Source organism: Lampetra fluviatilis, chromosome 1 (genome assembly GCF_964198595.1).
Source record: "Lampetra fluviatilis chromosome 1, kcLamFluv1.1, whole genome shotgun sequence".
Lineage (NCBI taxonomy): Eukaryota > Metazoa > Chordata > Hyperoartia > Petromyzontiformes > Petromyzontidae > Lampetra > Lampetra fluviatilis.
Genome location: NC_136275.1, coordinates 3,188,632 through 3,202,337, shown reverse-complemented (window position 1 = coordinate 3,202,337; position 13,706 = coordinate 3,188,632).

The following is a 13,706-nucleotide window of genomic DNA, read 5'->3' as shown; positions in this document are numbered from 1 at the left end:
TGAAGTACAGGCTTTTATGTATTTGTATTAACGTGAACCGAGACACTTAATTTTTACTGCAGGATATTGTATTTTAATGTCGCTACGCTTGCCGAACGCTGAGGCTCTGGAAGGGAACGATCGGGGGGGTGTAACATTACGCACCTATACAGGGTGATCACATTAGCAATGAGTGTGGGGCAATTTGCATCGTATTATCATCTCTGTCATTTTCGGATCCCGACACCGATACAACCCATTGGGCAGAGGCAGTGGCCTCGTTTTACGTGATAAGCCCCCACCCCCCCCCCTCCCTCCCCTCTTCTTTGACCAGTGATAAATGACCTGTTCTCCCTTCGTTCCCGAAGGAATGACAACAAAGATGATAAACCCCACTTTCGCTATTCTCGTACTGGCGTGAGGTCAGCTGGGACAACGATCTCGTGCGTTTACGGACGTGCACGAGACGACTCTCGCTCGGTTTGCCTCGGGAAATAATTTAGGTCACGTTAAAACATTATCATAACCGTGGCTGCGTTTACTGTGGGGCTGCAAATGTTTTATTTTGCTTTCGTACGCCACTGTCTCTAGCCCTGCGCTGTAAGAATCTGTAATTTGTTAAACAACGCGCTGTCGATGTTGGGAGACCGAAGTGAACGATATGTGTATATTTCGATTTAAAGCTTTCGTGACTGCAAGGATTCAATTTATTCCCTTCTACGTGACTTTACCGAAAGAACAAAGCATATGCATATGCTTGCTTACATCGTCAGAATTGATGTTTCATTAATGCTTGAGGAAATGTTGAAAAGCAATCACATTTTATTTTTAAACCCACACGGTCGTGATAAGCCCACGTACCGGAAACTCTGTACGCCAAAAAAATGAAATGCTCGGTAACTTGAATGGGGAAACATCTCCGCTGTCGCAGGTGACATTTTATACCCGCTGTAAAATGAATTTTTCGGGCAGCAAAGATCTGTAAGGCGACCCGCAAGGCGACACAATAAACTCGGTCAAGTGGCTCGTGGATTTCACACACGTGAAGCCCTTCTAGGCCCGAGACGTAATAGAAATGCGATTGCATATTTCTAAAAGCTGCATTATTGATCAAGTTCGAGGCTTGGTAAGAATTCTAATGAGGAAGAGCTCGACTGTGCTCATGTTTATAGTAAAGTTGCAGCATCAACAACTCCCCTAATCCACCAATGTACAACTGCGAAATCGTAAAAAAAAAAGAATTATCCCGATCGTTCAGAATATTTCAGTGGTACCGTCTTTAGCAATTAAGTCGTGCCCATATTAATGTGACCTATCATTTGATCCCTCCGTGTCTTCGGCAAACATCGATTGGCAGAGATGAGACACCAGTTAATAAAACACCTCCGAGGTGTTGACATCACTTGTCACACAATAGGCATCAGCAGCTGCTTGCCTACATCGACTGCCCTCGTGAACGCGGTGGGGTGTCGGTGTTGGCACGAGGCCTCGCCCAACCGGCTCACCCTCGGTTGCCTCCCTCTTCCCTGCACGACGAAGATTTATCTCCCTTCACAGACTATTGGGGCAAATGCTGTTAGCGAGCAGCACCGATGAAGGCCGGCAAACAGCGGCACACGAGAGGGTGGGTTGACCAGCACCACGCCCGGACGCCTTTGTCTCCCGAGACCCATCACGTACTCATCTGAGTCGATCTGGGGGGGGGGGGGGGGGGGGGGCTCCCAGCACCGGTTGAGATAATCGTCACCGGTGTTGGCCGTAAGCGTGAATCGAACTCGGGTGGCCGGGTTTGTAGCGCTACACTGCAGCTCCCCGTGCGCATCCCACATCCAGGCAGACATCACGAGGCTTCTGTATCGGCAGTCTTTACGGTAAATGTCGCACCACGTTGCTTGGCCGTGAGATTGGCGCGTGTGTCAATATTTAGCGTAAGTATCGACGCGAGCCCCTTCACGTGAGCGCTTAGGTCAGGCATGTCGAAAGTCCGGCCCGCGGGCCAATCACGGCCCGCGGTCAGATTTCATACGGCCCGCAGCTTCGGTCTTATAATGTGTTAGTTGTGGCTCGCCAGCTGTGTCAGAATAAATACATCATAAAACTCATGGAAATGTAAGGTATTCTATACAGTTTGTTCAATGTTATCTGACTGAATGAAAGGCAGGATTGCGTTTTTGGAGTTGTTCACGTCTGCCTGAGTGGCTTATATTTGGTTACATTGTCATTTGAAAAATAAAGTTAATTGTGACAATGAAAATTGTTTTATAACAGTGTGTATTTCCACGTAACTTTTGTGGTTAAAACAATGTCAAAAGGATCTATTGGCCCCCGGGCATCTTCACTTTATCAAATGTGGCCCTCTTTGCAAAAAGTTTGGACACCCCTGGCTTAGGTCATACGGGCGGTAGGGTGACGCAGTGTGAACGCTCGTGCCGCACATCAAGAACGCTCCTGGGTTCGAGTCCCAATTCGGGCTACTTGCTTCGTGGAGTGTGCACGTTCTCTCCCCCCCCCCCCTGTTCTGGATGGGTTCCCTCCGGGTCCTCCAGTTTCCTGCCATAGCTAAAACCCCCCGCTAAATATACATATACAATGTAACTGGTATTTATCTTCTTGGTTCTTTCGGTAAAGTCACGTAGAAGGAAAATAATAAAATAATAAAAATAAAACATAATAAAATAAAATAATTCTCACGACGTTTCGGCCACAACGCAAGCAGCCGTCCTCAGGTGAAGAACAGGTCTGTCGGAAAGACAGGTCTGTCGGAAAGACAGACCTGTTCTTCACCTGAGGACGGCTGCTTGCGTTGTGGCCGAAACGTCGTGAGAATTATTTTATTTTATTATGTTTTATTTTTATTATTTTAATATTTTCCTTCTACGTGACTTTACCGAAAGAACCAAGAAGATGAATCCCTGCAGTCACGAAAGCTTTAAATCGAAATTTAACTGGTATTTGTGCAGAGCATACCAATGGCTAACCAAATGACGAGGGCAAATTTCCCCATCGGCATGATGCGTAGCAAGAACACCTGCGTCGCAGCATCGCAAGGCCCTCCTGACAAAAAGTGTCTCGAGACTCAGCTGAGACTTTATCGGCGTAAGAGACTTTTCACACGGGGCAGATAGGGAGACGAAACTTACGGCGATGACAAGGATGATGTCATCTGAAAAGCCTCGTTGTATCCGACTGTTAAAGTAGTCTCTGAGAATACGTTACAAAATTAAATGCCCCGTATTGATAGCAAGAATATAATTTTGCAATATATATTAATCTGTTATGTATTTTTCTTGTATTAAAAACATATTTCGTCACAAGTGCTGATTTTTTTTTATGATAGTCATGCGCTGGGAGCTTTCTTCCGATATTAGGAAGCCACTTGAGCGATGTACTTTTAAATCTAGATTGAAAACTAATTTCTTTAGAACGGCTTTTTGTGTTGAGTTTGTTGTCCTTCCGCTGCACCTCCGATTAGCACCGTTGGCGATGTACTGTGCAAAAGAAGTTCATACATCTGGACATACTGACTTGACCTGCAATAGGAATGTGGAATTTCCACCACTAACTCCTCAAGTACTGGGGGGGGGGAGGAAGTGACTCCATTATTTATTTGGGCGGGGATGGGATGCTTCGTCAATTATTAAAACACAAAGTCAGGAACGAGTTCCAAAAAGATGATCACATATGGTGCTCACAAATCTTTTCTTGCATTTTAATTGCTCCACGTTGCAAAAGAAAATAAACCTCGTGGCGGCTACGGAGGACGATTGTTCGTGGAAAACTTAGGCGAAGTTTCGTGGAATAATAATATCACAAAAAAAATCTCTCCGGCGTGTTTCCGGGTTGTACCCGCGAGCTTGTTCAACACTAGGTGCGACGTTGTCCTCCCCCTGCGCCGGGAAGGGTTCCCATGAAGCTCACGAAGAGGCTCCCAACGTGCGCAGCGAAACGTCGGTACCGTCACGGCAAACAGCACGCGGGCACGACCCGTAAAACACCGCAGAGCCGCACGGCACAACCGAGGAAACCTACGCAGCTGTGCGTTATTCAAACGGTTCATGCCGAACGGTAATTTAATTCTGTATGCCATTTTGCATTTGTGTGAAAAACGTGTATGGTGAGCTGTTGACTAATATACGTTCATCAGAAGGTTTAGAATGTGGTGTAAACGAGCGTCGTCCTCTAACCTAGGTGAATAACAGGGGGAGCCATCAGTCTCATGTAATGCATTACAATCTGTACATACAAGGATAGCTAGTTAATGGTATTGGTAATCAGAATGCAATAAAACGGCATCTATCTCATGCATCATATGGCACTGACAAAAGCTTCCAACTCGCATTTTATTGCACGTCTCATGGCGAAATATAAACTGACCATCTGTCTAGTGGTCAGATTATGCAAAAGTGCCTAATTTTCAGTCCTTAAATAACATTGCAACGTTCCCGTGTTAGTGTTCCGGCTCGCTCAACTGTATTCAGAATATTAAATGCGTTGATTCGCATTTGGTATTGCTGTTTTCGGGCAGATAATGTTTCGAAATTACTGCCAAGCTTTTGAATGCAGTCCTGCAGGTAATACCGCCCGTTTTTTGCGTCTTCAAATTTCCTCTAAAACAACATCTGATGATATTCTTAGTTTTTTCGGTAAAGTCACGTAGGTAAAAACATTAAAAAAGTAAAATAAAATAAAAATCACGACGTTTCGGAGGCAACACAAGCTTCCGTCTTCAGGTGGTACCGTCACAGCCACGACAGCTGTATCAAGTAAATGAGAGATTGCAGGAGCTACCACTCCGTTTATATAATGGTTGGAGAAGGTGGTGGGGCAAGGGCCGCATACTTTTTATTAATATGGTAAGGTAACATCTGATGAGCCAGATGTAATGGCTAATGGCAAAGCATCATTACAAATTGCCATCGCTTCTCGGTTCCGCAGTATTTCTCTGCGCACTCCTAACAGTGGCAGTTGCACTCTAATTTAACGTGTCATTTGTATCAATAGCGTACAGAAAAATATGAAGGTGCTGTTTTGGAAAAACGCTGCCGACGATGTGCATGCCTCATGAATCCCTTCCATCGATTCCCCACCAATTACAGGAGCCAACCCTTCCACCTCCGATTGTATTTCTGCCCAGCATTGTTCCAACTCTGAGGTCACTGTTTATATAAATCGTGCTGCCTTCGAAGCGAACGGACGTTGATGGGCCATTTGGGTTCTTGTTGTTGTTTTGTTGTTGTTGTTGTTGTTTTGGTGTTGTTGCCTCACTCGGAATTGCTCGGCCGCATCGCCAGCCCCTTATCGCCACCCCTGGTCACTCTTGCAAATGGGACTCATCCTGGCATCTTGAGTCATTTTTCTTCTCTTGGTAAAAACGACAAAAAATAAACGTGATACTTGAGCCTACTTTTTAGACGATTCATTATTTAATCTGTTATTTTTTTCTTAAAACAAAAATGTCTTCGCTTTGATAATTGGTTGTTTACCCTTCTATCTGGCAACAAAACTGACACCTTTTGACAAGGAGTCATGTTTGCATAGACCGCAATACCTGCAGTCAGTTTTGTTGCCAGATAGAAGGGTAAAAAACCAATTATCATATTTTTACTGGCAAATGAGGTTCCCATAGTGTCTTCGCTTTATTTTGACCGTTTGTGAAATCGACCAAAATAAATGTTGAACCGAGGGCCATGTGCATTAACAATTTTACATGGACGCGTAAATATACTGTATATGTCAATGCAGAAAAAGGCGAAATTGGATTAGGAGTCACAGACCGTGCCATATACCATGCAAGTAACCCTGACATATCGGAGCTCACGCCGCCACGACGGAAATTAATCCTCGCCACATGTGGCGGTTACGTAACGCCCAGTTAAAACGTGTGTTGCGTTTCCCGATGCATGCTAATTCTACGCACGGAACTCATTACGCATTAAAACGTTCATGATCAATGCCACGCAGCTTCTAGACGGCTCCGTTTGTGGCAGGACAGCTGTGATCGCTCCCTTGCTCCGGGGTTACGCAGCCGAAGCGTCTGTGCCACCTCGAAGCGAGAATGGGGCCTCGTTTGGCCTTGCCAGGTGGGGCATCTGTCTGTGTGGGAGGTTCTGTGTTCGCTTGGGTTTTCTCCTGGGTTCTCCGCTTTCCTCCCATTGCTAAAACAAAAGAAAGCAATCGTACAAGGTAGCTAATATTGGCCAAACAGCCCAATGTATAACATTTACAGTAACTGCAAATTTACGCAATTGTGATTACGCGTAGCGGCAACATCGCCCCCTACTGTGAAAACATGAGCAGGACCCTCCAATAAATATAGAAGAGTCAAAAAAAAATTACTCACTGAGGCCATTATTGGGTGAACTGGTGTAAGGATGATAACAATAATTGAAAAAAACGAGCACTAGGCAGCTGCTGTTTCCAATCTGGGCACTGAGGCAGTTTGAGAAAATTCACGTAGTTTTTCTTCACAGTTGCACTGTATTAATAATCATTTACATTTATAAAGCGCCCTTTAACAATCTTTTTCTCAGGGCGCTACGCATGAAAAGGCAGAAAATAGTTTAACATCAATCAAGGAAAGAATAAAGTGAGGAAGACGTTTGAAAACAACCAAAGAGAGAGAAAGGCACTTTAAACAGACATGTCTTAGTCGAGATTTCAAGATGTTGTAATTGTCTTGGAAGTCGCTGACCTTGAAGGTCAACGAGTTCCAGAGTTCAGCTGCCGCAATTGCAAAGACGCCTTCACCCCCAATTGTGAAGCCTAGGCCGTGGTGACAGCGAGCAATGCACAATTTGAGCATCTTAATAATCTCGATGGAATGAATATTCGTGGCTGAAGGAGGTCATGAATGTAGGGAAGAGCAAGTCCATTGGAGGCCTTTAACACCAGCGAGAGAATCTTAACAGGGAGCCAGTGAAGGGACAGGATCACAGGTGTGATGTGATCCTTAAGGGGAGTACCGATTAGCACATTGACGGCCTCATTTTGAACATACTGCAGCTTGACTTAAAGCTTTCGCGACTGCAGGAATTCATATTCTTTGGGTCTTTCGGTAAAGTCACGTTGATAAGTTCAAAGAAAATGACGGAAAACTACGACGTTTCGATCGCAACACAAGCGATCGTCATCAGTTTTGTGTTATTTTCTTTGAACCTATCCACGTGACTTTTCCGAAAGACCCAAAGAATATACTGCAGCTTGTTTGGGAGCTTGCTCGGGGCTCCAAAAACCAGGGCGTTGCAGTCGTCAATGCGGCAGGAGGGAAATGCGCAGATCGGCCTTTCAGTGTCTGCAGTGTCAAAGATGTGACGGAGCTGGGATTATGTGTCCAGGGTGGACAAAATAGAGGTTGATAATTGGTTTTTTACCCTTTTATCTGGCAACAAAACTGACACTTTTTTTTACAAGGAGTCATGTTTGCATAGACCACAATACCTGCAGTCGTAATGCAAAAAAAAAATATAACTCTGATAATGTATGCACTGTCCTTGAAGTTGATTGGTCCACACCCAAGACAGCTTTCCTTAGAGCCTAGTCTCACATGGTGAGACTAGGCTCTAAAGACTAGGCTCTTTTTTTCTGGCAAATGAGGTTCCAATGGTGTAAAATAGAGGTTCTCGTTATTTGCTCCCGCGATGTGTCTTCGGGTTGTACCGCGTGCTGCTGTCGGACGTTTTTGCGATACGTGTGTTTTGGAAGCTTCTTCAGGTCGTGGCGGAGGGAGAATTAAATTATCGAAGAAGCTCCCCGGCTCGTGGACGGTGAAATGTAGGACAATCGTGGCGAAGGACAACGCAGCACAACCCGAAGAACATTGGAGAGCTACGACACTGTTTACTCACCGCAAAGTGGAACTCATTTCATCAACCATGGGAAATGGGGGGGGAGTTGTCGAGGCATTGCGCTTATCTCTGTAAATTATTATTCCGTGAGAAATTAAGAGTACACGGCCAAACTTAGTACACGCGTTGTTGTTAATAGAGCCAATATATAATAATAATAGAATACGTAACGCATTTTTACGATGTAGAGAGCTGATGTTTGCAAGTTCCCCCCAGGGATTCTGCAATTGATTGCGTTTTGTCTTGAACACTACATTTGCCGAGCTTGGCCCACGCAAAACAAATTAATTTAGAAAAAAAAATCGACGTTCCGTCTCTTCGGTTAAATATGCGTGTACACGGTACGTCTTGCGTTTACAGAAACTGCTCTTAAACTTCGGCGTCTGACATTCATCAAACTGACCCTGCGTTTCGCCGAGGTGGGGACGTGATTCCGCTCCCGGATGTTTGTCGGGCAATCTTCCACCACGCGGCTCAACGGATACTTGATGCTCGGCAAAATCACCATGAGTCAATGTTCTCTTGGCATCATGCCAAGGCGGGAAACCCCATAATCTCCATATATATAAAAGGGAAATTTGTGAATATGCGTGTCTGTTCGAAATGTTTAGCATACTTCCCAACATGCAACAAACTTGAAATGTGGCATGTGGGCAGCTTCCAGACTGTACACAATGCAAAACGTATAAAACTTAACTTTTGTATTTGGGGGGGGGGGGGAGGTGGGGGCGCAATAATGTATATATTTTTCACGGCAAGTGAGCGGTGACGTCACATCTGTGATGTCACCCGCATGCGGCGTAGGCCGTGTGTTAATCCAAGACAAGAATGCAAGTCTCGGGCGAAGCCGGGTAGTAAAGCTAGTTAGACATAAAATCAATTGGGCAGATGAAAAATGGGCTTTGTGCTTATATGGCCAAGTGATAAGAGGTGCTGGTAGTCGCACTGGACCCTGATGTCCCTTAGACAGAGTGATGGTGATGGTGATGTTTTGACCGTTAATAAAAGTGATGAGCGAGTGTCATGCACGCTGTTCCCATGGCGTTTGACCTTTCCTTTGACGAGGGCCACGTGCGCGTCGCGTTTATGGGGATGGCTTTGGAAACACGAATGCCTGGCGCGAACTCCGTTGCGGCGACGTGTGATTGCATTGGTTGCGACACAAATACGAGTTTATCACTCACCGACTTGACCGCACCGCCAGGCTGGGTGCCGTTTGGCTTTGTCAAATCGTGCCTTTGCATCAGGCAGCGGATGACATCAGATTGTCAGCGATGACATTCAGAGAGTAGTTAGCAATGTGATGGATTAGAGTTGATGTTTTTTTCTTACTATGCGTGCAAATAGGTTTTTATTGGGGTCAGCAAATGATTTTGGCAATTCGTTCAAGTTGTATTTGTTTTTAAAAATAAAACATAATAAAATAATATAATTATTTTATTGTGTTTTATTTTTATTATTTTATTACTTCCCTTCTACGTGACTTTACCGAAAGAACCAAAAACAATAATAAAAATAAAACATAATGAAATAATTATATTATTTTATTATGTTTTATTTTTATTATTTTATTACTTCCCTTCTACGCGACTTTACCGAAAGAACCAAGAAGATGAATCCCTGCAGTCACGAAAGCTTTAAATCGAAATTGTATTTGTTTACTAATATTTGTCAAATTAAATAAAATGTATGGTTGATTGTGTAGCACATTGTGACAATTTCATGCTTGTGCTATTGGATACATTTATTAATACGTTGGTGAATACTAAGTAAATGAATACATAACCAGATTAACAAAGCGATGTGAGAGTCAAATATTCTTCTGGCATGCAGCTGAGCTCCAGTGTCGGTTGACTTTTTGAGAGAATACCCACTCGAGGTTAAGTGTATCTCTACCTCAAGCGAATTCATATATTTATACTTCGAGCAAGTTGACCTTCATAATCACACCAGTTTCCCAATGATCGGACCATTGCTCGTTGTTTTTCTGCTGCTCCTCTGGCCTATAAATAATTGACCTCCCTCCTCTTGGCACCTGTACTTTTAAATCAGCGGTTCTGAACCTGGCGTGCGAGATGCCCTTTCTGGGGGTACGAGACATGGCCGGATTGTTTTAGAAAGTAAATAAGCTAAAAAAAACTAATTAAACACGGCCGCGTAAGTGCAACTACTTTGTTTAATCAAACCCTCTATGGATTTATTAACATTACACTTTTTTTACTATTGAGACTGCAGTAAAAGGTTAAAACCCACCGTTTTAAACGAAATCCCATTCTTTCTCATACTTGCTTTATGTTGGTAAGCACTCGAGGTCGTATTCTGTGCCCTCTATTTACGAGTCATATATTTCACTGGTGTACGCTGTTTGAGTTTACAGTTTGTTTGTATCTGGACCGCTGGTGCTGCGATAGGAACACTCGACTCCCAATCACAAGATAATTCACCCGGCCAATCTGTCCTCCACGGTGCGAGATTACTTCACGACTGGACTTGACAATGGTAATGTGGAATTTCGGCCATTGGCTCCGTGGTTACTTATGGAGATCGGCTCGCGTTCCTTTGCTCACTTGAGCAGCGAGATACTCTGATATTTATCTTCTTCACCGTCACTTAATCTCCAATGGAATCGTTCCACAGCGTGTACAACTTCAAAGCCCCGCCAAAAGTGGCGCTGATAATTATTCAGATATTGTTTTGCACGCGCGCGGCTGTGACTTTCACTGCAATAGGTTCGTATGTACGTCTGACTTTGTTGGCACTGTACGTAACCAGCCGTGCTAATCGGAGATGTGGGGGGCAGGACAACAAACTAAACACACAACGCAGTTCTAAGGAAATGAGTTTTCATTCTAGATTTACAAGTGCATAGCTCCAGTGGCTTCCACACACACACACGCAATAATAGGCCTTCATCATTTTAATTCCTACAGCACCGAAGTGATACATTTAACATATTACTGGAAAACATATTCATACATTTTCGTCGGTAACTGTTTTATGATGCAACGACTGTTTTCTTTAATAAAAGCATGACGTTCGTCCAAAAGTAATAATGCCCATAAAGGAAAGCGCTCTGTTATTAATGTGACTGACTGATTTTCATATCAGTGGAAGAGGACCATCATTCTGAAGCCCGATTTAAAAGTCACAAACACGTGTTTTTTGCGTTCGCGCTTAGCCATCTCGATGTATGGGACGTAATGACATACTACTGCGAGGCAACGTACCTAATGTTATGGACTCGTGCGGTGCACGGGTGGCATAATCACCATCACGGCGCCTGTCGTCTCTCGAACTCGAGTGAACATTATTATTCGAGCAGGCGCAACCGTCTACACCGAATCATTCGCTTCGTTTATCACTCGAAAGCACGCTCAGGTGCATCGGCGGTGAAATGCACTCGACGTTCCGACCTGCACTAATTCGCCAGGAATTGCACGGGCGCGGACTTTGAAATCGAGTTGGCAAAGCGCGCGGATGGGTACGCGAGAAACCCCCCCGCACGCTCTCATTGTCTCGCAGTCATTACCATCCTCGGCCTTGATCTATCCACTGCTGGAATCAAAGCCCTCCCCCAAATAATGACACCTTCCCTCGAGAGCCTCTGTGATGCTCCCCGCACGTGAGCTAACCTCGCCGCTCCATCTCCGCCCTGTGCATCCTTTTGGGCCCCTTCGCTCCTTTGGGTGCCGGTGTTTGTCATCGTCAGCATTGACCCATCCCGGGTCCCTTGTCCCTTCTGAGCGATGGAGCGCTGTTGAAGTGCCACATCACCCCCCCCCCCCCCCCGAACGCGTGGCAATGTGATGACTCTAATTTGCGTTTGTTCTCTGAGTCACGAGTGTCCACTCCTTTCTGTCTCTCGGTGCAGTGCCAAGCGTCAACCCTGTGCTCCTCTTCCATACATTTTGTCAGTGAGCATGTTGCAGAATCCGTACGTCATTGATGCTGATTCTGGAAGCACGGCACTGATTGAGACATCCTTGTTTGAAGGAGGCACGCCTGTGCATCGCTTTACACAATAAAGATCAGTTTTACGAAATCGTTCCAATCTTCTTTCGCTCTCCTCTCGGCCATCATTGTCATTGCAGTCCATCTTCAATCATTTTCCCCTCGGTGGAGATACACCGATGTGTTTTTCTTTATCTAATTGTGTGTCCCCCCCCCCCGACCCGATATATATCATCATTTTAAAACGTCAAGGTTTGCGCAGCCGCTTATTACCAAACTCCGGAAGATGCCCGCAGCGGTGCGTGGAGAACGCCTGCGAGAGAAGAAGAAGCAGCAGTCGCGCAACCCGACCCCGGAAAGCCTGCACCGGCAGTATCTTCATCTGTTCCGATCTGTGTTTTGTTACGACGCAGAATATCCCTGGCTTCGATCTTCCGCCAGTGGCTTCACGAGCGCGGCCGCAAACCGCATCCGCGCGCAGAGACTGCAGCAGCAGTAGCAGCAGCAGCAGCAGCGGTTACTCGATGCACAAATGGAACATTTGAAACTCTCCGGTCTGCGGCGTGCAACGGCTCGGCCGCGTTGACAGATTCGAAGGAGGCATCGTCGCGGCGCGCCTCCGATTAGCACGGTTGGTTACGTACGGTGCGAAAGAAGTTCAACGTACGTACGGTGTGATTCGCCACTCCGCTACTGCGGACGCGATCACCTGTTTCATTGCTTTCATGGCATTATTTTGGTGATTTCGAAAAGTGTATTGGTTTAGCCATGTTTGTTTGTTGTAGTACAGAATTAGACTGATGGCCTTAATCTAAGTTGTCTTGTGGTTGTTGTTGGTTGTTTGACTTGCATCCCACTGGGATTTTTGCACACAGCGTTGGTGTACGGTGTTTTTTTTCTGCAGTGTTTTGCTGTCTTTTCTTGGATTTCTGTTTGCACTTAGTCACATATTCACTTTAAGATGTTTTTTGTTCATGTTTTTGTTTTTTGTTTGTTGCGGTTGCACCCGATTCAAGAGCCTATTGGCTCACAGGGCTACACCTAATAAACTATCTTGAACTTGACTTGAACCTGGCTCATCAACCGCCTCGATATCAAATGATAACTGCTGTTGCTCGACAAGCAATATCAGCAGCCATACGACGAAGTTGTGTTTGGCACAACATGTTACACGTGACGTTGGTTTATCTTGGTCCCACATTTCCAGCCTTGTCAAGTTCATGAATCAATTCCAGCGATGCATTTTCATTGGCTGTTGTAACGACAATGTCATCAGCAAATTTGCGAATGATAATATCTTTGCCATGTAAGGTGTCTTTATTTCTCCAAACCAGCCTCCAGAAAAAATGTTTATTTCGTCACTGTGAATAACTTTTGTGAATTCGTGTCCCCGTGCCTGACTTCCCTTCTCATCAGTAAAAACTTTATTTGAAGCTTTCGTGACTGTAGGAATTACTCTTTGGTTCTTTCGGTAAAGTCACGTAGAAATAAAATAAATAAATTAAGTAATAGAGTACGACGTTTCGATTGCAACACAAGCAACCGTCATCAGGTAGAACTAAATTTGAGAGAGAGACAAACACGGACACGCACAGACAGACACACAAGCGAAAAGAGACAACACAGACACAGAGAGAGAGAGATGGTTGCTTGTGTTGCAATCGAAGCGTCGTACTCTATTATTAAATTTATTTAATTTCTTTCTACGTCACTTTACCGAAACAACCAAAGAGTTCTCATCAGTATTTTCTTACACTCTTTGTGAAATTACAAGCCAAATCTATATATATATGTGTTACCTTATTAATGTATAACATGTGGAAATCATAAGATAACCATAACACGTCTGTGTTTAGAAATGTATAAAAGGAAAAAAATAAACGTTTACAATCGCAGCACAGTTACGTGGAGATCGCCTTCCGTTGTAGATTC